The sequence below is a fragment of the Urocitellus parryii genome, chromosome 6 (genome assembly GCF_045843805.1).
Source record: "Urocitellus parryii isolate mUroPar1 chromosome 6, mUroPar1.hap1, whole genome shotgun sequence".
In the NCBI taxonomy this organism is placed as follows: Eukaryota; Metazoa; Chordata; class Mammalia; order Rodentia; family Sciuridae; genus Urocitellus; species Urocitellus parryii.
The window spans coordinates 193,930,974-193,957,014 of NC_135536.1; the positions used below are offsets into that span (position 1 = coordinate 193,930,974).

At 36.4% G+C, this 26,041-nt stretch overlaps 1 protein-coding gene across 1 annotated transcript in view; it reads right to left on the reverse strand.

Annotated features, from left to right (window-relative positions):
- Ncoa3 (nuclear receptor coactivator 3) overlaps positions 1-26,041 on the reverse strand; it is a 123,324-nt gene that overhangs the window by 54,345 nt on the left and 42,938 nt on the right. Inside the window, exon 2 of the mRNA XM_077799731.1 lies at positions 11,541-11,622. The gene's annotated coding sequence lies outside the window, so the exon portion shown is untranslated. The remainder of the gene's footprint in view (positions 1-11,540; positions 11,623-26,041) is intronic.

Genomic DNA, 26,041 nt, shown 5'->3' on the forward strand with positions numbered 1-26,041 from the left:
AAATGTGATTCACATATCCCATGCTGACAACACATAATCGATGGCTACTATATTAAAAGATGTGCAACTGTTACCACAATCAATTTTAGAACATTTTCTTGTTTAGAACATGTGTGAGGCACTGGATTTGATTCTCAGCACCACATATAAATAAAAAATAAAGGTCTATCAACAATTCAAAAATTAAAATAGGGCTGGGGATGTGGCTCAAGCGGTAGCTCACTCGCCTGGCATGCGTGAGGCCCGGGTTCGATCCTCAGCACCACATACAAACAAAGATGTTGTGTCCGCCGAAAACTAAAAAAAAAAATTAAAATTAAAAAAATTTTAAATAGGGCTGGGATGGGGCTAAGTGGCAGAGTGCCCCTGAGTTCAACTCCTGGTACCCCCGCCCCGAAAATAGACATCATAATATAAACTTTCAAAACTGAAATGCAAACAAAAATAAACAGAACATCCAAGAATGGAATGACAATTACAAAAGATATAACAAATACATAATGAGAATACCATTTACATGAAATTCTAGAAACAGCAAAACTAGTGATTTAAAGCAGCTGAGATGGAGGTTTCCTTGGGTTGCCAAGGACAGTAGAGAGGATTAACTGCACAGACATACATGGGAACTTTAGGGACAATGGGAATGATTTGTATCACAAATGTGACTATTACATTTGCCAAAACTCCTTAAACTGTAAATTTAGCTGGGGGAGATGGTACATGCCTGGAATCCCAGCAACTTGGGAGGCTGAGGCAGGAGGATCTCAAGTCTTGAGACTAGCCTCGCAATTCAGTGAGGCCCTAAGCAACTTAGTGAGACACTGTCTCGATAGAAAAATAAATAAATAAATAAGGGCTGAGGATGTATCTCAGTGGTAAAACCCCTGGGTTCAATACCTCGTACAAAAAAAGAAATGAATAATTTACGATTGCTAAATTTTATTATATAATAACTATGGTTTAGTAAATCTTTCATAACCAAGTATTTAAACTAAAGGGAAAATAAACAATGTTTACTGCTAATCTACTGATAATAAAGTGAATTTGTTTTAATAATAAAGCAGGATTATCAAAAAGAAGGTGTACATTTTCTAAAGTATCACCAAATTGAAAATAAATGTTATATTGCTGGTTAAAACCAAGTTTATGTTCAAAACTTTAAGAGCAATGAAAATATTCTATACAAAAAAGAAAAAAAAATATTCTATACAAAAAAGCAAAAAAAAAGGGGGGGGGTTATGTCTCAGCGGTAGAGCGCTTGCCTCGCACGCATGAGGCACTGGTTCAATCCTCAGCACCACATAAAAATAAATAAAATAAAGATATTGTGTTCACGCTGCATGCCTGTATTCCCAGCACCTCAGGAGACAGACAGGAGGATTTCGAGTTCAAAGCCAGCCTCAGCAAGGGCAAGGTGCTAAACAATTCAGTGAGACCCTGTCTCTAAAATACAAAATAGGGTTGGGGATGTGGCTCAGTGGTTGAGTGCCCCTGAGTTCAATCAAAAAAAGATATTGTATCCATCTATAACTAAAAAATATATTTAAAAAAAGAGGGGCTGGGATTGTGGCTCAGCGGTAGAGCGCTCGCCTAGCACAGGCGGGACCAGAGTTGGATCATAAAAATAAAGGCATTGTGTTGTGTCCATCTATACCTAAAAAAATAAATATTAAAAAAAAAAGAAGCATACACCAAAAATGTTCACTGCAACATTATTAATACATCAAAAACCAGATGAAACTGTTTATGTGGGCTTTGGGGGGTTTGTTCTATTTTGTTTTGCAGTAGCAGGAATTAAACCGAAGGTCTCACATATGCTAGGTAAGCACTCTACCACTCACTGAACTACATCCCAGCCCTACTGTATGTGTGTGATGTGATTTTATTTATATATATATATATATATATATATATATATATATATTTGTAGATGAATACAATATCTTTATTTTTTTATGTGGTGCCAGGTATCGAACCCAGTGCCTCATGCATGCACTCTACCACTGAGCCACAACCCTTGCCCCTGCCACATGTGGCTTTTAAAAAAAGTACCAAATGAACTCCAGACAGTTGTTACTTCTGGAATAGAAGCACAATAAACTCAAGAAGAAAAACACAGAGCAGGTACCATGTAAAGATCTTCTTGTGTCTTTCAGGACATATAATATATAATATACAATTATGTATATAAAATATTGTATATTTTTTATTTTTTTCTAGTTGTATATGAACAGCATACCTTTATTTTGTTTTTTAATTTTTTTTTTAGTTGGGGCACAATACCTTTATTTTATTTGCCTATTTTTATCTGGTGATGAGGATTCAACCCAGCGCCTCACACGTACTAGTTGAGCGCTCCACTGCTGAGTACAACCCTAGCTCCTATTTGTTTATTTTTATGTGGTGCTAAGGATTGAACCCAGTGCCTCACATGTGCCAGCCCCCATACTGCATCACTTTAATGCTCTAAGTTTAAAAACACATCATGACCCAGGCATAATGGTACACACCTATATTCCCAGCTAATCAAGAGACTGAGGCAGAAGGATGCAAGAAGATCACAAGATCAAGGCCAACCTGAGCAAGGTAGCAATATCCCATTCATGGAATCTCTCTCAGTATAACAACATCATTTACAATTATTCTAATATTTGTATTTGAACTGGGGGCTGTGTGTGAAGCACACCTAACAGAAATTCATTCTTACCAGCCTAAAATAAAGAAAATAGAAATTACGGCTCTTAACAAGTCATTTCATTAGTTATCATGCATTTATAATGAGTGGGGGAGAATCTAATCTATTAACAGGCAGCTAATAGCTCTGTAATAAAGAACCAGACCTGTCAAACACAGAAACGTAAAGCTGCTAAAAAATCTGAGCTCTTCCATAAAATGTGTAAATTGATCATGATGAAGAAACTGATGGCAAGATGAGACTACTACTCCTATTAGCTTCCATGCTAAAAATACTGGTCTTTCTGGTTTTAAGTTTGACAGCTATTATATCCAAGTAGGTAACTTTCAAAATTAACAAGAGGTGATTTTCCTACACACAAATTAAACCTAAAAGGAATTCACTAAAATTGTTTGGTTTTTAAGGCAGAACCGTTTTACAAAATTTCCACAAATATAGTTCATATTTTAATTAGAAGACAAAAGCAGAATTTATAATCAATACAGCTGTCTTAAACTTTAGTAATTAAATTTCAAATGAAACTGAGGGTCAGGAATTAATAAAGTTCTTGCAACTTAGAAGGCTATTATTGTGCCATTAATACATATTTCAGATCAAGATTCTCGACAAGATTATGGCAGAATACTAGAAACCAGAATTTTAATTAAATGATATATAAAGGCAAATGATAATTATCCTGGCCTTGATAATTCCGTTTTGTTCATTTGCAGTTGCTGGGAACAGAACAAGCTTTCTGAGTATGAGGCAAGGACCCTACCAAGAAGCTACTTTCCCTGCCCTTTCTCTATTTTGAGACAGGGTCTCATTAAGTTGCTCAAATTGACCTCAAACATGAGATTCTCCTGCCTTCGTATGCCTAGTAGCTGGTATTATAGGTGTGAGTCACTGTGCCTATCTTGAACATTTCTTAAACCAGTTTTTCTATCATCTGAGTTAAAAACAGGAAGACTATACAGTTGAATGAAGGAATGAAAAGCACTGCCAAGTCCAGGAGAGGTGGTGCATGCCTATAATCCCAGTGACTCCAGAGGCTGAGGTACAAGGCAACTAGCAAGACTATCTCAAAATAAAAAATAAAAAGAATTGTGGATATAGCTCAGTGACAGAGCACCCCTGGGTTCCATCCCTAGTACCACATTAAAAAAAGAAAACAGAAATTTTCATGAAGTAAATCCTTCAATTCTGAAGAGATTGCAGTTCAAAAAGTCAATTTTAAGACAATGAATCATATCACAAGCTAAGATTCCAAAAATTTAAGATTTTTGATGAATAACCACAGGCATATTTTCATTGCTGGAGTAATATCATCTAAAAAGATTAGTTCAAGATATTAGGGACCAGGGATGGAGCTCAGTAATAGAGCTTTGAGAAGTTACCATGTGAGAGGCCTTGGGTTCGATCTCCAGTACCACAAAAAAATAAAGGTAGGAAAAAGAAAGATATTAGGACAAGGATGTAACTCAATAACAGAGTGCTCGTCTAGCATGTGCACAGGCCCTAGGTTTAATCCTCAGTGTAGCAAACAAAAAAAAAAAAAAAGAAGTTCAAGACTATATGCCTACAAAAACCTTCAGAAGTTATTCAATTAAATATATGCAAAGAAGCTTAATAGTTAATAAACATAGCTTTTTTAAAAAAGCTAAAACATACAAACAGCCTTTCTTATAAGTTCTAAAATAAATTTTAGGGCTTCTACTTTAGAACATGAAAGAAGAATAGGGTCTATCCCACAATGAACAAGCGGGCAAATTATGAGAAATTATTCACATATTGAAAACCAGACAGTGAAAAAAATCTTGGATCTTGAGAGTAGGGAAACAATATGGAGAAGGGTACAATACAACATGAGGTCCACCTAAAACCTTCTACCAGGAAGCAATTTCCAGCACAAGGAATGAAAATCCAAACAAGCCCAGCAATCTTGCAAAATTGACAAAATAACCAGACTCAAAGTGGCCACACTGGCTAGACTGACTACACAGCAATTTACAAGTGACTGACAAGACTGGCAAAATGATTCCAAAACTTGTATTAAAATGTGAAAGATTATAATCCTAGCAACTTGGGAGGCTCAGGCAGGAGGACTGCAGGTACAGAGTGAGCCCCAACAACTTTACAAAACTTGTCTCAAAATAAAGAGGACTGAGGACATAGCTCAGTGGTAAAACACTCCTAGGTTGAAACCCAGGACAAAAAAAAAAAAAAAGATTAGATTAGCCAAAAGAATAAACAGGAGTGGGGATGGGGGGTTTGAAAGACTTAATACCACTTGATTTTTTATTTCAAGTCCTACTATAAAAAGCTCTACAGGACTTACTATAAAATTCTGTAATCCAGATAATGTACACAAAATAATAATAAATACACACAAAAGACAAATATACACAAAAGACAGAGACTGATCAAATATGGTCAACTGATTAGATTACCAAAAAATCCAATGGAAAAAGGAAAATCTCAACAACAAATAGCCCTAGAACTGAATATCTGCATTTTAAAAACTGATCCAAGCACTGAAGAGATAGCTGTAGCGTAGACTCATGTCTAGCATACACATGCCCATGGGTCAATCCCTAGCACCAAAAAAAAAAAAAAAAAAAAAATTAATCCTCAACACTTTCTTTGCACCATTCACAAAGTTAAATCAAAATGGATCATGGATCATAGACGTAAATATAAAGCTGAAACCATAACCATAAAATGTCTACAAGAAAACACAGGGCCAGTCTCAGCACCTTAGCCAGATCTATCTCAAAATAAAAAATAAAAAGGGATAGGGATGTAGCTCAGGGATAGAGAGAGCCTCTGGATTCAGTTCCCAGTGAGGGGGATGGTGGAGAGACAACAAAAACTGATAGTACTTTCAACACATATCTTAAAGGGCCTAAAATATTTTCAAAAGACACAGCTCAATGAGAAAGCAAATCACTCAACTGAAAAACAATGACAAAACATTTAGACACTTTTAAATAAAACATACATGTCAATAAACATAAAAAATTATTCTCAATATCATTAGTCATCATAAAAATGTAAATTAAACTCATGATGTGATACCACCACTCCCCCATTAGAATAGCTAAAATTAAAAAGACTAATAATATTAGTCTACAGGGAAAGCTGTAGAACTTGAACTTTCATAAATTGCAAGTAGATTATAAAATGGTACAGCCACTCTAGAAAAATTAGAAAAGTTTCAGTTTACTATAAAGATTAATATATACTTAAGACCCTGCAATTAACACTCTCAGGTCTTTTACCCACCCAAGAGGGAAAAAGAGAAAAATCAACCCAATGACTTATACTGAATGTTCACATCAGCTTTTTTCATAATAGCCTAAACCAGAAATACAAGTTGTTATACTCACACACAATAAAATATTACCCAACAATAAGAAATAAACTATTGATGCACATAATATCAATGAATCTTAAAAATAATACCTATGCTGTCAGGCGTGGTGGATCATGCCTATAATCCCAGTGACTCGAGACTGAGACAAGAGGATCACAAGTTCCAGGCCAGCCTCCACAATTTAGCAACCCCCTAACCAACTCAGTGAGACCCTATTTCAAAATGAAAAACAAAAAGCTTAGGGATAAATCTAAGCATACAGACACCAGTTTTTAAAACATTTTTAGTTATACATGGACACAATATCTTTATTTTGTTTATTCATTTTTATGTGGTGCTGAGGATCAAACCCAGTGTCTCACATGTGTGAGGCAAGCGCTCTGCCACTGAGCCACAACCCCAGCCCAATATAGATACCATTTAATCTAGCAGTCCTACTTTCAGTATTGGGTCCCCCAGCAATACAAAAAATATACACTCGCAAGTTTATTTACTGTAGCATTATTTTAATTACAAAATATGGGAAGCAACCGACAGTACCCATACATAAAAATTGTTTGAATAAACTATAAAAGTTAATGAGATGTCGTAAGTAAAGGGAGAATGAGAAATAACTATTTAATAGGTATCCAGAGTTCTGCTTTAGGAAGATAAAATGTTCCGGAAATGGAAGACTGATGGCTGCAGAGCAATATGAATGAACTCCATGCCATTGAACTGTATACGTCATCATGGCAGATTTTTGTTATGCAAAATTTACCATAATTAAAACAAAATGAATAGGAAAGATCTCTTTGATATAATGCAGCATTCTTTCCAGGAAAACTCAGTAAGGGGATGGGGAAGCAAAATGCAAAAACTATATACTATACCATCTTTTGTCTAAATAAATAAATAAATTATATATATATATATATAATCTCTCTTCTTAGAGAGAGAAAGGGTGGGGGAGAAAGGAGAAGATAAACCAGAATGTTACTTATGAAGAATAAGAAAAGATAGTGTAGAAGGGATACAGAAAAAAATACACCTTTTGTGTAATTTTGACTGGGACGGGGGTGGGAGGGGTAATGCTAAGGATGGAACCCAGGGCCTTAGCATGCTAAGCAAGCACTCCACCACTGAGCGATGCCCTCAGCCCCAGTTTTGACACTGAAAGCATACTAACATTCTACATACTCAAAAAATAAAACCAACCAAAATAAAAAAGGGCACAAAAAACTTTGAAACTCAAGCAACAAATAAATTAACCTAATTTCAATTCATATATAGACCATAGTTAGATTATACAGAAAGTAAGGTAGAAAGTAAGGATGGGAAGGAGAACATGGAAGAAAGGAAGGAGGGATAAGGAGGGATACATGGTCAATCCAAGTTTTGGGGGTGTGTTTTGTTTGAAGTGGTACTGGGGACTGACCCAGAAACTTGTACATACTAGGCAAGCACTCAATCACTAAGATACTTGGATTGAGGGCTGTGAGTGTAATTTAAGAACAAAATTTTAATGATTCACTCTTGTCATGAGCAGAATTTGAGGGTAGAGGGATTTCCAAAAAATCTTCCACTCATTTTAAATGAGTTTATTAGGACTAGGGTGTAGCTCAGTGATACATTTCTTGCCTAGAATGTACTACCCAAAATGCACCACAAAAAAAAAAAAAAGTTTATTGTAATAAAATGAACAAAGCAATTCTAAAATTATCTTAAATTATAGAGTTGATGTGTATGTATTAATAATGTTGAAGGCCAGAATTCTCACAGCATAAGACATTTAAAATATGAAATACAAACCCTAAGAAAAAACACTAGACATAAAAGTTGGGAATATTGGGGCTGGGGATGTGGCTCAACTGGTAGCACGATTGCCTGGAGTGCGTGCGGCCCGGGTTCGATCCTCAGCACCACATACCAACAAAGATGTTGTGTCCACCAAGAACTAAAAAATAAATATTAAAAATAAAATTCTCTTCTCTCTCTCTCTCTCTCTCTCTCTCTCTCTCTATCTATCTATCTTAAAAAAAAAAGTTGGGAATATTGATATATGATTTCTAAAATATGTATATGCATGTTTCTGTGAACATGACTATGTGTGTGTGTGTACAGCCTGCATATTTCCTAGCTCTGTCTACTAAAAGGGCCAAGATGAGAAGACAATTCAAGAGCAACAAGGACATTTACCACCCATAGTTCCTGGGTCTCTAATACATAAGGACACAGGAACCCAGTTGAAAGAGCGTAATGGGACCCAGACATGGTGGAATAAGCCTGTAATCCCAGCAACTCAGGAGGCTGAGGCAAGAAAATTATGAGTTTCAGGCCAGATGTGGCAACAGAGGGGAGCCTATGACAAGAAAAGAAGAAGGAAGGAAAGGGGAGAGCTTCACTGGCCAAACCTACAATTTGAGCAACATAATACGGTAAAGTACTTAACTGTAAACTATTCAAAACAAAATAATAATTCATTAGTCCATACCAATAAATAAAGCTCTTGATTACAGAATAATGCTAAGAGCTCACTGGTAAATGTAAAAGGAATGCTGAAATGAGAAAATAACCAATTTGCAACCATCACAGTAAAAAAAAAAAAAAAAAAAAGCTGGATCAAACAAGATTCATCAATGAATACTAAATCTAGGAAAAACTGAGTAGAATCACAATACCTATATTATCTCCTATAGTCACAGTTTATTGCTGGGGTCAAGGACAGGCAGATTACACAGTGGAGAAGCCTGGCAACACCTTGGCCAAGTGGTCCAAATTAGCATCACAGCAAGGGACAGATAAACATGTGCCTCCAGAATTTATGTTCTCAGGATATAACATCACCTATACAATATTTCAGCCAAAAACACAAAACCTAAATCTAATCACAAGGAAACTTCAGACAAGTATAAAACAAAGGACATTCGGGCTGGGTTTGTGGCTCAGTGGTAGAGAACTTGCCTAGCACATGTGAGGCACTGGGTTTGATCCTCAGCACCACATAATAGCAAATAAATAAAGATATTGTGCCCATCTACAAAACAAAAAAAGTTCAAATAAATAAATAAATAAAATGAAGAACATTCTATTAAATGGGGCTGGGGAGGTAGCTCAGTTGTAGAGTCCTTGGCTAGCATGCACAAGACCCTGGTTTCCATCCCCAGAACGGTTCATTGCTGGAGATGGGGGCTTCAAAAATGTCAATATCATAAAAAAATAAAGAAAGGCTGTAGAAATATCCCAGGAAAAAAGAGATTTAAGAAAAATAGTAACTAAGTAGTACCTGACCTCAGGCGGGATTCTATACAGGAAGAAAATGTTATGAGACTTAATTATATCAAATGGTAAGGCTGGAAAGTGGACAAGTTTGTAGCAATGTCTATTTATGAAGCTGTTAACTGTACAATGGTTATATAAAAGAATCACTGTGTTCTTCAGAAATACAATGGAAACATTACAGAAAAGTAGCACAATCTTATTACCCTCAGATTGCTCAGAATGTAGAGGGAGAGTGGGAATAGGAAAAAAAGAAGAGGCAAGAGAGCCAGCACACACGAATCAAATAATACAAGTACGTGAGTCTAGACAAAGGATATCTCAACTTTCTTCATACTGTATTTTTATAACTGTTGTAAATATGGAAACCAATTTCAAATAAAGTTGAAAAAACTACAGAGAGAAGGAGAAGGAAAAGGGGAGGGAGTGTGGAATGAATTTAATAAAATCCTGTTATATGCATACATAAATGTACCAAAGGGAATTTCACCTTTATATATGTAGAAAGTACCAATTAAAAATAAATAAAGGAGGGGCTGAGGCTGTAGCTCAGTGGTAGAGAGCCTGCCAAGCATGGGTGAGGCACTGGGTTCAATCCTCAGCATCACATAAAAAATAAATACATAAATAAAGTTATAAAAACAGGGCCGGGGATGTGGCTCAAGCGGTAGCACGCTCGCCTGGCATGCGTGTGGCCCGGGTTCGATCCTCAGCACCACATACAAACAAAGATGTTGTGTCCGCCAAAAAAACTAAAAAATAAATATTAAAATTCTCTCTCTCTCTCTCTCTCTCTCTCTCTCTCTCTCTCTCTCTCTTTAAAAAAAATAAATAAATAAAGTTATAAAAACATATCTTTAAAAATAAATAAAGCAAAAGGAAGATCAATAGAGTAAAGCAGGGAGACTGGAAGAGGAAGAAGATAGGGATTAAAACCAAATTCCTTGTATATATGATATTGTCAAAATGAACTCCTATATATAATTAAAATGCTCTAATTAAAAAAAAAGATGGAGATTATTCTCTGCTATGTCCAGAACAGAACAGAATGTGTACATATCATATTTAATTGAGGGATTTTGTAGGGAAGTTGCAAGAGCTAAGGCTGGTGGCTTACATGGATTCCCAGATAAAGCACCATTTTGAATGTCAAGAGAAGGGAGTTTATGAGTTACATACACATCTCCCTCTACCTGTGATGGGAATGGAAAGCAGGATTTCCTACATGCTCAGCAAGCACTTTACCAAGGACCTATACCCCCAGTACCTGTACCAATTTTTCCCCTGGAAACCAGAGAAAAAAATTTATTTAGAAAGATCTAACAAAATTATAATCAGGTACAAAAACAGTAGATAAGTAAGCCGTAAAGACCCATGAACAAAAATAAGCATGAAATTATGGGGTCTTGGCCTGAAGGAAGCTAAAATTAGAAACAAAGTAGAACAAATACAAAAGACAGGAAAATAGCAAACCAGATAAGTCCTGTTTACTAAATATATCAAAGAGGGGTAAGATTCAAAGAAAACTCAGATTTCCAAATGAGCTAACCAAGAGGATGGTATTACTAACCAAAATAAATTTAACTAGCTCAGCAAACATAACTGCTTTCTAAGCTATCAAACTTTTTCTATTTTTTTTCCTATTCTGCTGCAACATTAAAGTGAAGAAAAGGGTTAGATAAAATGTTATTTGCCAGTACAAGATGGGGAAAATAATCTTCACAAGGTAAACAGTCAACACGGGTGAGGGCTGACTCAGATTTTGACTAAACACCAATAGCCACTGTTCGGGGTGTGGGTGGGTGGGTGGGTGTGTGTGTGTGTGTGTGTGTGTGTGTGTGTGTGTGTGTGTATTCACTTGAATATTCCAAGTCCACTTATTCAACTAATATTTGGTGGGGGGAAGAGGGAGTACTGGGGATTGAACCCAGGGTCACTTTGCCACTGACCTACATCCCAAGCTCTTTTTTCTTTTTTTTTTTTTTTTTAAGACAGAGTCTCACTAAGTTGCCGAGGCTGTCCTCAATCCTCTAGCCTAAACCCCACCCGACCCCCAACCCCAGTTGCTAGGATCACAGGCATGAGTCACTGCACCTGATCTATTAATCTTAAAAAGAAAACATCAAGCACCAAACAACTTTAAACAAAATTCCAAATTAAAGAAAAGGGTAGTATCTTCAGAAGATTAAGGTCAAAAAATTACAATGAATCAAATAGAAAGGAATTAGTTACCTGGCTATGCAGTCAAATGATGTTCAAGTGGGAGTTTATTTTTAATGGTCTCCGAGTCCACTGTTGAGCAAATATTTTGATTCTGTGGACAAAAAATAAAGAAGGTTCAATTTTATTGTCCTTTCCTCATGTAAGAATTAGTATTAGTCAAACTAACCGTTCCCAGCTGTCCCTTCCCTGAACATATGAAACAAACTAAATGTATCAAGTACAATGCCAATCTTCCTAGAATTTGAGTAGATACCTTACTTAGCCATCTATAATACTTCCACTGGCGTGCGGGGGGGGGGGGGGGGGGCCGCAGGCATGACATACAACATTACACTTCCATCACTGTTTCTACACATGGATAGTGCAAAGTGGGGTATACAGAGGAGACCAGCTCCAAGTCCTGAGAAGTAATGAAAATTATGAGTATTCGGAAACTGTAGGTATCCTCATACGCCCAAATTCATGTTCAAAAGAGAACAATTAAAGCCAACTTAATGCATTGGCAGAAGCTAATGCTTAAATACCCCTATCCAAAATAACCTATACTAACCACATAAAGGAAGAGAAGGAGAAAGAGATAAAAGGAAACGTACAAGGGAAGAAAAGTCCCAGATGTTTCTTACCCTCTATTAAAGTATGCATTTAGGTTACCAAAAATGAGTGTGTGGGAGTCAGAGTGTGTGTTGTATGTCTGTCTGTCTGTCTGTCTGTCTGAGGGGGCGGGGAGTTTACAGGATATTTAAGCCAGAGACTCTATATTACTGAGCTACATTCCCTAGCCCTTATTTTTTATTTTGACACATGGTCTTGCTAAATTTCCCAGGCCAGCTTCGAACTTTAAATCCTTCTGCCTCAGTCTCCTGAATTGTGAGATTACAGGTGTGCACCTGAGTGCCTAGTCGAAAAAGAAATATTTTAAATGGGGAAATTAGGGGCAATTTTTCAAAATAATATACACTCAAATACATGATCATATAAACAGCAGGATTTTGCACATCAAGAAATAGGGAGCAGGGGGCTGGGGATGTGGCTCAAGCGGTAGCGCACTCGCCTGGCATGCGTGCGGCCCGGGTTCGATCCTCAGCACCACATACAAACATGTTGTGTCCGCCGAAAACTAAAAAAAATAAATATTAAAATTCTCTCTAAAAAAAAAAGAAAGAAAGAAATAGGGAGCAGGGCTGGGGTTATGGCTCAGCGGTAGAGCACTCGCCTAGCACATGTGAGGCCCTGGGTTTGATCCCTTAGCACCAAATAAAAATAAAGTCATTGTGTCCCTTTACAACTACAAAAAAATAAATAAATATTTTTTTAAAAAAAAGAACGAAAGAAATAGGGAGCAGATTCTGGTAAAACAAAGAAGTAAGCTAATAAAAACATTCACCTCTCCTTATGAATTCACAAGTTTAACAGTAAAGTAACATCGATATCAAGACAACAACCATGACTACCATATGCCCTAAAGTTAAAAGCAGTCATGCTAGAATTGGCAGGGCTAACAGGAAAGGGCATAGAAAAAATGATACACTCATAAATTCCAAGGAACAAACCTATTATAGGCTATGGTCAATTTACACAGAGTACACAGGGGCCAGACAACCACAATCCTGATGCAAAGTATGAATGGTCATTGTACTTTTGAAACCCAAAATAAAGAGGAGAAAATGGAGGGGGGAGGGAAGCACATCATATATGGTTTTTGCAAAAGGTAAGAGGAGTAACAGTGCTGTGCAATGACATGCCTATTTGCAATCGCAGCTCCTAGTTTATAGTGAGATATATGCCAAAAGTAGGCTGGCTACATTTAGAGCCTGGACTCCATCTTCCAATCTATAATAATATGATTAATTGTTAACATAACAGTTACAGAACAGAAGTTTTAGAGCAGTCCAGATCGAGACTCGATTCCCAGCTCTTTCACTTACTTGCTAGGCTTGTAATCTAGGCTTACTAAGCCTGGTCAATTTAAGATTCTAGGGCCTCAAAAAAGAGAAAGAAAAAAGGTTAAATGGAGGGGTCATTTGATAAAGCTCTTGTGAGAATTAAATGAAAATATATATAAGTAATAAGTAATTGGAACCTAGCATAGCCCACAAAACCTCAAAAAAATTATTGTTAACCAAACAAAATGCAGACACACAATATAACAAGAATTTCCAAGCACATTTAAATAAAAGTAAAATTTAAAATAAAAAAAGTAAAATCATTTGTTTCTGTTTTCAAAATTGTTTTTGAATTTTTGTGCTGTCCCATTTAACTAGAGGAAAACATAGGGGAAGATAGTCAGAACTTCTTTAAAGAACTTCTAAGATTTTTCTGGCCCTCATTTTAAATCAGGTTTCACCTCAGATTTTTTTTTAGTTGTTTTTGTTGTTATTGTTGTTGTTGTTTGTTTTAATATTGTTGCTGTTGTTCTGTTTTTTAGAAGGGTGAGATGAGACAGTAGTGAGGTGGGTAGCACATAAGTAAAAGAATTTTAGGTAAGGAAAGGAAGTCAAGTCAGAAAGTGCCAAGTACCTAACAACTGACCCAGGACACAATCAATTACTGCTGCCTACTATGGGAAGTTAAAGAGAACCCAGTTAATATTCCAATATCCTACAACTGGTTTTCATAACTTTTCCTCAAAGAAATGTTGACACTGCCAATTTGCACCCTCAGACAAAGACACACCATCTACAAATTTCTTTCCTCCCAGCCTATAGTTCTTCCAGCTAGACTACAGAGATTCCTAAATTGTCAACACCTGATGATTGGCTTGTCTACCAAGAAACAACATGGACACAGTCTAAAAGTACTACACAGCAGGATTCTGTAAAGCACAGGACCATTAGAAAAATTGGGTGAGTTAAACTTGTCTAGAACCAAGATTCTGTCTACAAAGTCAATAATACCAGGTTTCCCAAGACATGTTTTATCTTTATCAAAAACACGCTGATCTTACCACTTTACACAATTATGACTTTAGATAATCACACATACAAAAACCAAATCACACCGACATAAAAACTAAATATGATACTTTCTAAAATATTAGATAACTAAAAAGGAAGGAGGGAAAAACATTACTTTATCTACTGCAATTAACAGAAAGGTAACTGATGGACCCACATTATCAAAACCTGTATTACCAGTGATCAAAATCCCTTCATCAAGAGCTAAAGGGTAAAGGTGGGGGAGGGTAATACTGCTGAGCTCTGTTAATAGCCAGTCTGAGAAGATGTGCCTCCAGGACAGAACAAAGAATCAAATTGAGGGAGGGGAGTTAATAGAGGAAAATCCAAACTATAATACTAATGCTTAGAAAGATCAACAGAACAAAAAGCAACCACTGAATATTATGAACATGTTTTTCTTTGCTGTGGAACATGGAATGGGGTGAGCAATCTACTATCAATCATATTTAAGTTCATTGTTCTTTCCAGGCCATTTGCTGGCACGACTCAAGAGAATGCCTTCTCAATTTCTGAAATCATGGAGATGGGAAGTCACCATCTTTGGGAAAAAACAGCTGTTGTCCACTAATCTTCGAAGTACTGCAGAATAAGTTGGTTCATCAATTAATTTTCAGGTTACTTAAAGGTTGCATAACATTAGTGTTAAGTTTAACATTCTTTCACAGGATTATTTATCAAGTGATAAATATAGCCTTTGTTGAAACTGCAACAATAGGTTTCACTTGGAACAATCTATCGCAACCAACCAACCTGTAGCTATACTGAAAGGGAAAGAAAAGATGTGATGTAAATTTAAGATGCCATTTATTTTGAGGTACACAGACTTAACTCAGTGAAACTTTTTTTTTTAACTTTTTATTTCTTAGTCCATTATTGCATGTTTTGTTTTGTTTGGGGTGGGGGAGGTTAGTGGGGATTGAAGGATTGGAGCCAAGGGCATTTTGCCACTGAACAAAACTCCCAGTCCTGTTTTGTTGTTTTGATTTTTAAAAGAAACAGGGTCTCACCAAATGCTGTGGCTGGCCTTGAACTTGCAATCTTCCTGCTCAGCCTCCTGAGAGGCTAAGATTACAAATATGCACCATTAAATACTATCATCTTTTTGACAGAGGAGAAGAACTGTTGCAACAGGCAAGTAAAATACTGACAGGGTTTTAAAAAATGATATGTATTACCACTTGGCCTATGCTATGTTCGAATAAGGATCAAGTTGCCTTGTAATAGTTTATTCTCCTTTATGGCCCTTCAATAAATTATAATACATGTTGAATTCTAGGTAGAGTCAACCTGAAAATTCAAATGATGCAATGAAAACAGAAGCCTAGGGTTCAGAAAATGTAGGTTTTATAAAGTCGAGATTCTTGAAGTGACTTATTTAATGCAATTAAATGCTTGCTGTGTATCTATCAAATGCCAGGCACTGCACTAACACTTGGAAATATAAGCAAATCATGGTTACTGTCATTAATTAAGAAAGCAGAAGCAGGCATAAAAAGCCACCAAAATTCCTAAAGTGAAAAAAATGTTCACATAATAACCACTTGAGCATCAATATATCATACTGAACTATAGCCCAGGGATAAAAGAAAGAATCAAAGTGGAAGAGAGTCCCATGATAGTACTACAGAATAAAACAAAACTTCCCTACCCTATTCATAGAATTATTGTGTTCATGGTAAAGCACCATGTAGATTTAAAAGAGGGGAGGGGAGAGAGACACAAGCCAAAAGCACTTCAACAAAAAAGATAAATGAATCGGAATGTGCAATTTCTGCAATTACTGCTCAAAGTTATCATAACCAAAACGCCATCGAGTTTCTTTATAAAAGGCAAAGAAAAAAACTTTTGTAAAGTTTGGGACATTTATATGAAAATTACATGGGACACAGGAAACCTAAATGGGTTGTGTAAAGGTAGCTGAAAGTAAAAACTAGTTTCTACTCAATATATCCAGGAAATTATGTCATACATTTTGCTTACACGACACTGCCCACTGAAGAACAATGGCATTGAACTATTCTGTATTTTTGTAATTTCCTTAAGAAGAGAACTAAAAAATCCAGTCAGCAGACCAGTTTATTAACACCTCACATCTTTGGCTGAACTGGAGTTGTAATGACGAGGTTACTGAAACAGGCATGCCAGCAAGCTGCTAGCTGGTGCTTGTTCTGTCTCTCTCCCCCCTCCTGGAAAAACTGCATGCAGTGTTGCACGATCACACAGAATAAATACAGGAAAGAGGGTGGGAGGGCTGGGTGGGGAGGTGAGCAAAACTCTGGGCTCCACCAGTGGAAGACGTTCCACAAGAATTGCTACAGGGTCAAAAGTTTACAGTGGTTTCAATTTCACCTTTTAACAGCCAATCAGGAAACAGACTGCATGCTGACCCCTCAGGCTGCAAATGAACATTAACTCATTGACTTCCAAGACTGCATATATTGCTTTTTTTGTAAGGCTTTCTTCTTTTTCTCTTTTTTAAGGGTGGGGAGGAAGAGAGAAGGGAGAAACATCTTAAGTTCAAGGTGACAGTTTTATTTTAAACAGCTGTTTCCGGGAGAAATAATCAAGTAATTATCCTCTTTCTCCTTGAAATAAGTTTTTTTTTTTTTATCCTGTGGTATCTAAAACAACCAATCATTAATGCTAGTATCAAGATGAAGAGTGATATTTAGGCAAGTCAAGGAGCCAGTTTTACCCCAATCAGACAGCAATTCTCATACCAATTTTTGGTTTTAAAAAATTATACATATACACGTGTATAATGTGTGTTTGTATATATATGTGTTTTTCTTTTGGGGCTAGTTGTGTTTCCAGCAAACTCAGGTAATGAAGACAGTTGTTTAAAAGTACTTACAATTTTTTGTTTGCAAAGATTCCCCATCTCCTCCCCAAGGATTTATTAATATAAACCTGCAGTGTGCCTACCCTCTTCATGCAGTGGATCTGCAGAAATTAGGTAAAGATCCACAATTTAAGTTTCCTTTTCCTATACGTTTCTTGAAACATTTCAGGAGTAAACCCAGGAGTAATCCTTTATACACAAACTCAGGAGTGAACCATTCTAGCAACAGAAATAACTTCTACCCTAATTAATTTTTTATGTAAATATCCTCCAAATGAAGAAATCAATAAACTAATCCATCAAATGCTATTTTGAACATTCTATATTTAACATTGAGCAAGGATTAAAAAAAAATCTGATTCCAGCTATTTGGGAGACTGAAACAGAAACAGGAGGATAGCTTGAGTCCATGGGTTTGAGACCAGCCAGGGCAACATAGCAAGACCTATATCACTCATTCATTCCTTCATACTCACAATAATGCATAAATGTCATACACCTTAACTGTACCACATTTTAAAACTAGATTCCTTTAAACACTGCAGGATAAAGTGAAATAGCTACACAAACTGCTCTACCAAGAATATCAAATAAATACAAAATCTGCAAATAGTGAATACCTCTCTCACTGATATAACAGCTGGTTGAATTCTAATAGTCTTAGTGACTAAAATTTAAGCTTATATTTAGAAGTCCCAATAGGCACCACCACTGCTGAAGGAAATGATTTCACACAGGATATTAGTTCTTATTCAAACCAGCAAAATAGACACCAGTTATTTCTGAAAACCCAAAAGTAGTCAATATACAGAAGTTTTACTTAACATATAACTGCTAAAGGATCCCATAGTACATATTATATTTCATAATGTATAGTTTATACAGCAATTTAATGTTAGTTTCAGATAAATAAAATTAATGCTGATGTATCATTTTTCTTAATTCAGCATTTAAGAGTAATTTTCTAATGACTCCCAAACCCCCATGATTTAAGTTTGTGCATATTTACTAATTAAAAAATCTATAATTTTATGATAGATTTTCTTTTTTTTTTAACGGCAATGATTTGAAGAAGCCTTCTGTGTGCATGTATGTATATGTGATTAGAGGAGCCTTCTATACATCTTTTTACAAGATGGCTTCATTTTAAAAGAAAATGGATGTGATAAAATTTTATATCAAGTCAGCATGTTAGCAAGAAGCTTTTTGGTGTGTTCTGAATTTGATTAATACAAGCCAAGGTCACTTCCTGAAAGATGCCTACCACTGCAGCTGCCGGCAAACTAGGCTTTAGTACAAGGCTGGGGGGAAGGGAATGGATGATGGCATTTATTAACACTCAGGACTCCAACCACAGACAGCTATACTGGGAGAAGAATGAGTGGCAAGGAAAATCCCAGAGTTGAAATATTTCCATTCCTTAATATTTAGAAACAGACTAACTCAATATGCATAATGTTCATGTCAAAATTATATCAAAATTATATTCACTGCTACAATGTGTAAAAGCTTTTACTTAATGCTATACAGATAATTTAACAGACATTGAAGTAAACTCAACATTTAACACAATGTGACCTGTATTTGCCATGCAAAGCATCTACAAAGGAAGATATAAGCCCTTGAAGAAAACAGAATCAGATTCAAATTTCTTTTTCTCTAAAACCAAGTGTGGCCTAAAAGTCATGAAAGCATAAATCCAAAACCTTATTGGAAATTAACTAATTTTGTTCTGAAATTCGACTTGATTTTTTTTCTTACCGCCATTAATACAAATGTTAATGTGCCTGTCTCAAAAAACAATCATTAAAACATCATTACCTACAACTTGAATAAATCCTCTCCTGAAGATTATTCAATGATTTTATTGAGCAGTCACAATGCACTGCTAGGAAACAATACTAAACACTTTGCCTGTACTCTCTTAAGTGCTATACACATTTCAATGAACTGGATAAGAAGATTAGGTAGAGTAAGGAAACCTACACATTCCTACACATTTTCTCCATATAACCTTTAATAAATCTATTGATTTTGTGTGTTTTTCCTGTCCATCAAATGAGAATTCTACTCAAACCATGATATTCCAGAAGCATATAATTGCCAAAGCACCTCTGTTTTTAATGGTTGTAAAGAAAAAGAAACCAAAAAAAAAAAAAAAAAATAGGGGGGAAAAAACTGGCCTTTGTTGGCTATACCACACTTGTAATCCCAGTAACTTGGGAGGCTAAGGCAGGAAAATTTCAAATTCAAGGTCAGACTCAACAATTCAGTGAGACCCTAAGCAACTCAGAGAGACCCTGCCTGAAGTAAAAAAAAATAAAAAGGGCTGGCTCAGTGGTTAAGTGCCCCTGGGTTCAATTTAAAATTTAATTAAAAAAAAAAAACTGGCTTTTAAATCACTTTTTAAATCAAGTCAGTTTTATCAATGGCATTATTGCTGTGTTCTACATAAACTAAGAATATAATTTTGTCCTTCCCTTTGCTCCTCATCCTTTTTCTCACTGAGATGAGGCTCAGTAATTTCAGTAAAGTACTTTTTTAATCATGTTAGGAAAAGGAAGTCAAACAGTGAAAAAATAATAAGAAGAGTCCCTGGGTGGGGCTAAGAAAGGTACTTAGGAGAGTGCAACAAGATCTTATCATGTGCTGCCATAGTGTGTATCTCAAGTGTCCACCAAAGGTCCACATGGGGAAGGCTTGTCCCCAGCACTATACTTCTGGGAGGTGGTGAAACCTTAAAATATGGGTCACTGCGGTGTGCTCCTGAAAGGACACTGGAATCTGCCTCTTTCCTCTTCCTCTCTTTTGCAATTCTCGGTCCTGAAGTGAGTGGTCAGATATGTGCTCTGGCCATGATGCTCCCTCTTCCAAAGCAACAGGCCAACCAGTGTTGGACTGAAACCTCTAAAATTTCAAGCAAATAAGTCTTGTCTTTATAAACTGGTTATCTCAGATATTTCCTAAAGTAACAGAAAGCAGTTAACATACATGCCTCTGAGATGGTGCAAACTCAAAAGATTGCCAGAATAAATTTAAATCAGTCATTCATACTCCTTCTCCCCAAGACACCTCCTGGGACAGCGAAGAAGGAGGAATTTTCCCTCAATTTCTCCTTGTTTCTATTCTTTTTTTTTCCACCATGTGATGAATTATTCCACAGATAACACACAAAAAAGCACAGAGTTAAGCAGTAGTAAGCTAGTTTCTTGCACAGACTGAGACCAGGAAAGATCAATCATTTCCTCACTTCTCCAACTAAACCATTGTCTCCCCTGGTTTTATCCAAGTATCCAGTACATTCCTCAGTTGGCAAACACGACAAATAAATCTGGGGCCACAACAAACTGTTGCCTGATATTCTTCCTGGACTAATACAGCTTATGTGCCAAAAATAGAATCTGAGGGCTGGGGATGTGGCTCAAGAGGTAGCTCACTCAACTGGCATGCGTGTGGCCCGGGTTGGATCCCCAGCACCACATACAAACAAAGATGTTGTGTCCGCTGAAAAAAAAATAAAAAATAAATATTAAAATTCCCTCCCTCCCTCCCTCTAAAAAAAAAAATTATTTATATATATATATATATATATATATATATATATATATATATCCTGAAAGGAAATATTGACTATAAAACAAAAGCAAACAAAATAGTGGTCTGTGTGTCTTCTTGCTCTTTCAAAGTGGTTTTTTAAAAAGATAAATATTTCTTACAACATCAAACTAGACAGGTTTTTAGTTGTGGGATAGCCAATCTATCTTAAAAAACACAAAGTACTATACATGCGAACTACACTACTCAGTTTAATTTAAGTATGTCATAGGCTCCTTCCCCCAGTAGTAGGGATAGAACACAGGGGAGCTTTACCCCCTGGACTACACCCCGTCTTTTTTTGTTTCTACACAGGATCTAACTAAGTGGCCTTGAACTTGTGATCCTCATGCCTCAGTCTCCAGAGGTGCTGTGATTACAAGAGTGCACCACCATTCCCAGCTCATATGCTTACTGTTTTAAAATCAAATTAGAAGCCATACCTGTAATCCCAGCTAATTGGGAGACTGAGGCAGGAGGATCCAAAGTTTGATGCCAGCCTGGACAATTTAGCAAGACCCTGTCTCAAAAATAAAATAAAAGGGGCTGCAAATGTTGCTCGGTGGCTGAATCTCCTGAGTTCAATCACTAATACCACTACATATTACATATATAATATACATAATATTATATATGTATATGTACATATATATAAATTTAGATTACAACCTCAGCCATACCTCAAGTGAAAAAGCCAATATTCTGGGCCTCGAAAATACTGCAAGTCATCCATTTCACAGGTGTTTGCTTGAAGTATACCACACTCTGCACTACTGCTATTCTAGGTTCTATGGATGCAGAAGTCAAAGAGGCACATGGTTCTCAAAAAAGTTTCTAAATTCAGGCAACCTAATATAGGAATTCAAGTGCTTACTTGAGTTCAAAAGACCTAACATAAACCCTTGAGACAGGATAAAACCTAAAGATGGACAAATAATAGTGGATATTACCAAATAACATATAAAGAAAAAAGATATTCCCAGAAAATGGGAAGAGCCAAAAGGAAAATAAAATATGATACAGAAAAGGGAGAGTAAAGTGAAGGAGGCAATTTTTCTTACAGGATGGAGCATTTCGTGCAAGGTGAAAAGAACTAACTATAAAAGGAGTGTTCCAGACAGTATTGTATACAATGGTTAATTTCAATATCTGTTAGTATTTATTATTATTAATAATAATGACAATAAATTATCTATTTTATTATCATTAAATCCAACAGCCCTAAATGTTTTTCCACTTTCAGTCTGGGAACCCAAATGACAGACCAATGGGAACTTAAAAATTATGTTCCAGGTAATAAGTCTAGAAAATAATTTGCTTCAGCTGAGCATAGTGGCATACACCTGTATTCTCAATGAACTCTCAGTGACCTGGGAGGATGAAGCAGAAGGTTCATGAGTTAAAGGCAGCCTCAGCAACTTATTGAGGCCCTAAGCAGCTGAGCAAGACCCTGTCTCTAAATAAAAATATTAAAAAAGGCTGGGGATGTGGTTTAGTGGTTAAGCACCCCAGGGTTCAATCCTCAGCACCAAAAGAAAAAGAAAGTAATATGCTTCATTTCAAAATTTATATTTGAGCCAAGTGTGGTGGAGCGCACTTGTAATCCTAGCAGTTTGAAAAGCTGAGGCAGGAAGATCCCAAAGTCAAAGCCAGTGTTGACAATTTAGTGAGACCTTGCCCCAAAATAAAAAAATGGCTGGGGATACAGCTCATCAGAACAGTGATTGCCTACCACGTGCAAGGCCTTCAGTTCAATCCCCAACACAACAACTAAAACAAAATCTTAAGTTTTATAAACCCGATAAAAACACTACACTTAAAACTAATATATATCATCCAAGCAGCTTGGAAGACTGAGGCAGGAGGATTTCGAGTTCAAAGCCAGCCTCAGCAAAAGCGAGGTGCTAAGCAACTTAAAGAAACATTGTCTCTAAATAAAATATAAAATAGGGTTAGGGATGCGGCCCAGTGGTTGAGTGACCCTGAGTTCAATCCCCAGAAATACCAAATAAATAAATAAACTAATACATAAACCAGGCTTGATGGTATGCATCTATAATCCCAGTCACTTGGAAGGCTGAGGGAGGAGAATCCCGAACTCAAGGCCAGCTTGGGCAACTGAGACTATGTCTAAAAATAAAAAGACTGACCCAGGATTCCACAGTTCAAGTCCCAGTACAAAAAATAAAAATAAAAAAGCCGGGCTGGGGATGTGGCTCAAGCGCTCGCCTGGTATGCGTGCGACCCGGGTTCGATCCTCAGCACCACATACAAACAAAGATGTTGTGTCCGCCGAGAACTGAAAAATAAATATTAAAAATTCTCTCTCTCCCTCTCCTCTCTAACTCTCTCTTTAAAAAAAAAAAGCCTAGTGTGCAATACAGGCTTCTCAGAATTATTAGAACAGGAGTTTTACTAAAACCTTTGCTTTTCCTATGGATTTTTAGGAAAAGAATTCAAATTCCAGCTTTTCTAATTACTAGTTATATTACCCTGCCCTGCTCCCCCTTCTCAGTTTTTTCCTTAATAAAGATGAATAATATACCATGTCCTACCTATTTCAAATGCAATTCTGAACATTGAATGACTGAGGTCCTCACTGCCATCAGCATTGCTTTTAGGTCAAGGAAGCCATATCTCTGGGTACAGAAGAACATACAGTCCACCCTTCAGTACAAGATTCCTCAGTCTCACAGTGGAGTTTATCTTAGTTAAACCCAGCTTATTAGAACTGTGTGTATCTGGTTTCCCAACTCACAATAAATTAGAAAGAAGAGACTTACAGAAAGCAATAAGGTACTGACAATTGCAAGAAAGTACAGCTAACAGGCCAAAAATAAAAGTGTAGAAAATGAGAAAAAAAAAACGCAAACACAACCTGGAGTTGCAGTTCAGCAGCACCAATGCTAGTCCAGTGGCACCAGTGCTAGTCCAGTCACAAGGCTTTGGGTTCCATTTCCAGCACTCTTAAAATTACAAAGATCCAGATTCAAGAGTTATTCATCTTAAAACAAATACTACTATTTAAGGAGGTACTCTTACCCATAGGGAATGGGAAGGACAATGGATGAACAATAATAATCCACCCCACACCCTGAAAAGACCACATCACAGAACATTATAACTAATTGCCTGCTTTAAAATGGCAGGTGTGGATACACTTAAGAATTTCAATTTCTAAAAATAATTAAATAGATTTTCCAGTTTCTGATGGTTAACTTTTTTTAAACAAATTGTTACATTTTTAAAATATTTTTTTTAGTTGTAGATGGACAATACCTTTATTTTATTTATTTATTTTAATGTGGTGCTGAGGTCTAACCCAGTGCTTCACACATGCTAGGCAAGCGCTCCACCACTGAGCCACACTCCAGCCCAAGTGTTACACTTCAATGGTTGTGTTTGCAACCATCTCACTATGGAAATCTCTGTACCTTTCTTCTCCATTCCCAGCCACCCCCCAATGTGGTGTATCTCTAAGTAATGGAACTATCTAAGGTCCAGCAGCACAGGTTACAAAACAGACTTAGTGATCAACAGTGGGTAATCAAATTTAAGCCAAGAAAGGGCTTCCAAGTATACTTTGACATCCAGAAGCCAAAGAGATGAATATGTTTGAATACATTTTTCAAAAATGGCATGTTTTTATAGATTTCATAACAAAAAAAAAAATCATAATCAAAATTAAATACCACCTGACCAAATATGATACAATTTGAGCATCAAGATAATGGTTAAAGGGCTAGGGATAGAGCTCAATTGGTAGAATGCTTGCCTCGCAATCACAAGGCCCTGGGTTCAATCCCAGCACCACAAAAAAATAAAATTAAAAAAAAAAGATAATGATTAAAGAGTCATAATGTACCATATGAACTGAAACTTCATGAATCTACAATAAGTATGGGGGGGGATATACATATATACAAATGAAACTTGGCCTTACAATAAAGTCTAATACAGAAAGAACAAAGGAACTAGAAAGTCAGCATTTGATCAAAATTATAATTGATTCAGAAAGAATCAAAGGAAGCTGAATCTAGAGATAAAAGCTCAAGGAGTATATGGATATTTCTATAGTCACTGGCTCAAAAACCCTACAGGATACTTTTGTAGTATCTTCCCACGAGCAAACCATACTATACAGAATTAATACTATCAAAATGACCATACTACCAAAAACCCTATACAGATTTTAATGCAATTTCTATTAAAATTTCAATGACATTCTTCATAGAAATAGAAAAAGCAGTCATAAAATTTATTTGGAAAAATAAGAGGCTGAGAATAACCAAAGTAATCCTTAGAAAGAAAAGCGCAGCAGGAGGTATCACAATACCAGATCTTAAATTATAATACAGAGCTATAGTAACAAAAACGGCATGGTATTGGCACCAAAACAGACATGAGGAACAACGATATAAAACGGAAGGCCCAAAGAAAAACCCACATAAATACAGTTATCTCATACTAGACAAAGGTGTCATAAACATACATTGGAGAAAAGATAGCCTCTTCAACAAATGATGCTGGTAAAACTGGAAATCCATATGTAGCAAAATGAAATTGAACCCCTCTCTCTCACCCTGTACAAAATTCAACTCAAACTGGATCAAGGACCAGATACCTGAACCTACTAGAAAATAAAGTAGGCCCAAATCTCCATCATGTTGTCTTAGGAACATAATTCCTCAACAAGACTCCTAAGCGCAAGAAATAAAATCAAAAATCAATAAACGGGGGTCTGGGGTTGTGGCTCAGTGGTGGAGTGCCTAGCACACGTAAAGCACTGGGTTCAATCCTCAGCACCACATTTTTTAAAAAATGAAATAAAGATATTGTGTGTCCACCTACAACTAAAAAATATTTTTAAAAAATAATAAATGGGATGGTATCAAACTAAAAAGCTTCTTCAACCAAAAGAAACAATCAAGAACATGAAGAGAGGGGCTGGGGATGTGGCTCAAGCGGTAGCGCGCTCGCCTGGCATGCGTGCGGCCTGGGTTCGAGCCTCAGCACCACATACCAACAAAGATGTTGTGTCCGCCGAGAACTAAAAAATAAATATTAAAAATTCTCTCTCTCTCTCTTTAAAAAAAAAAAAAAAAAAAAAAAGAACA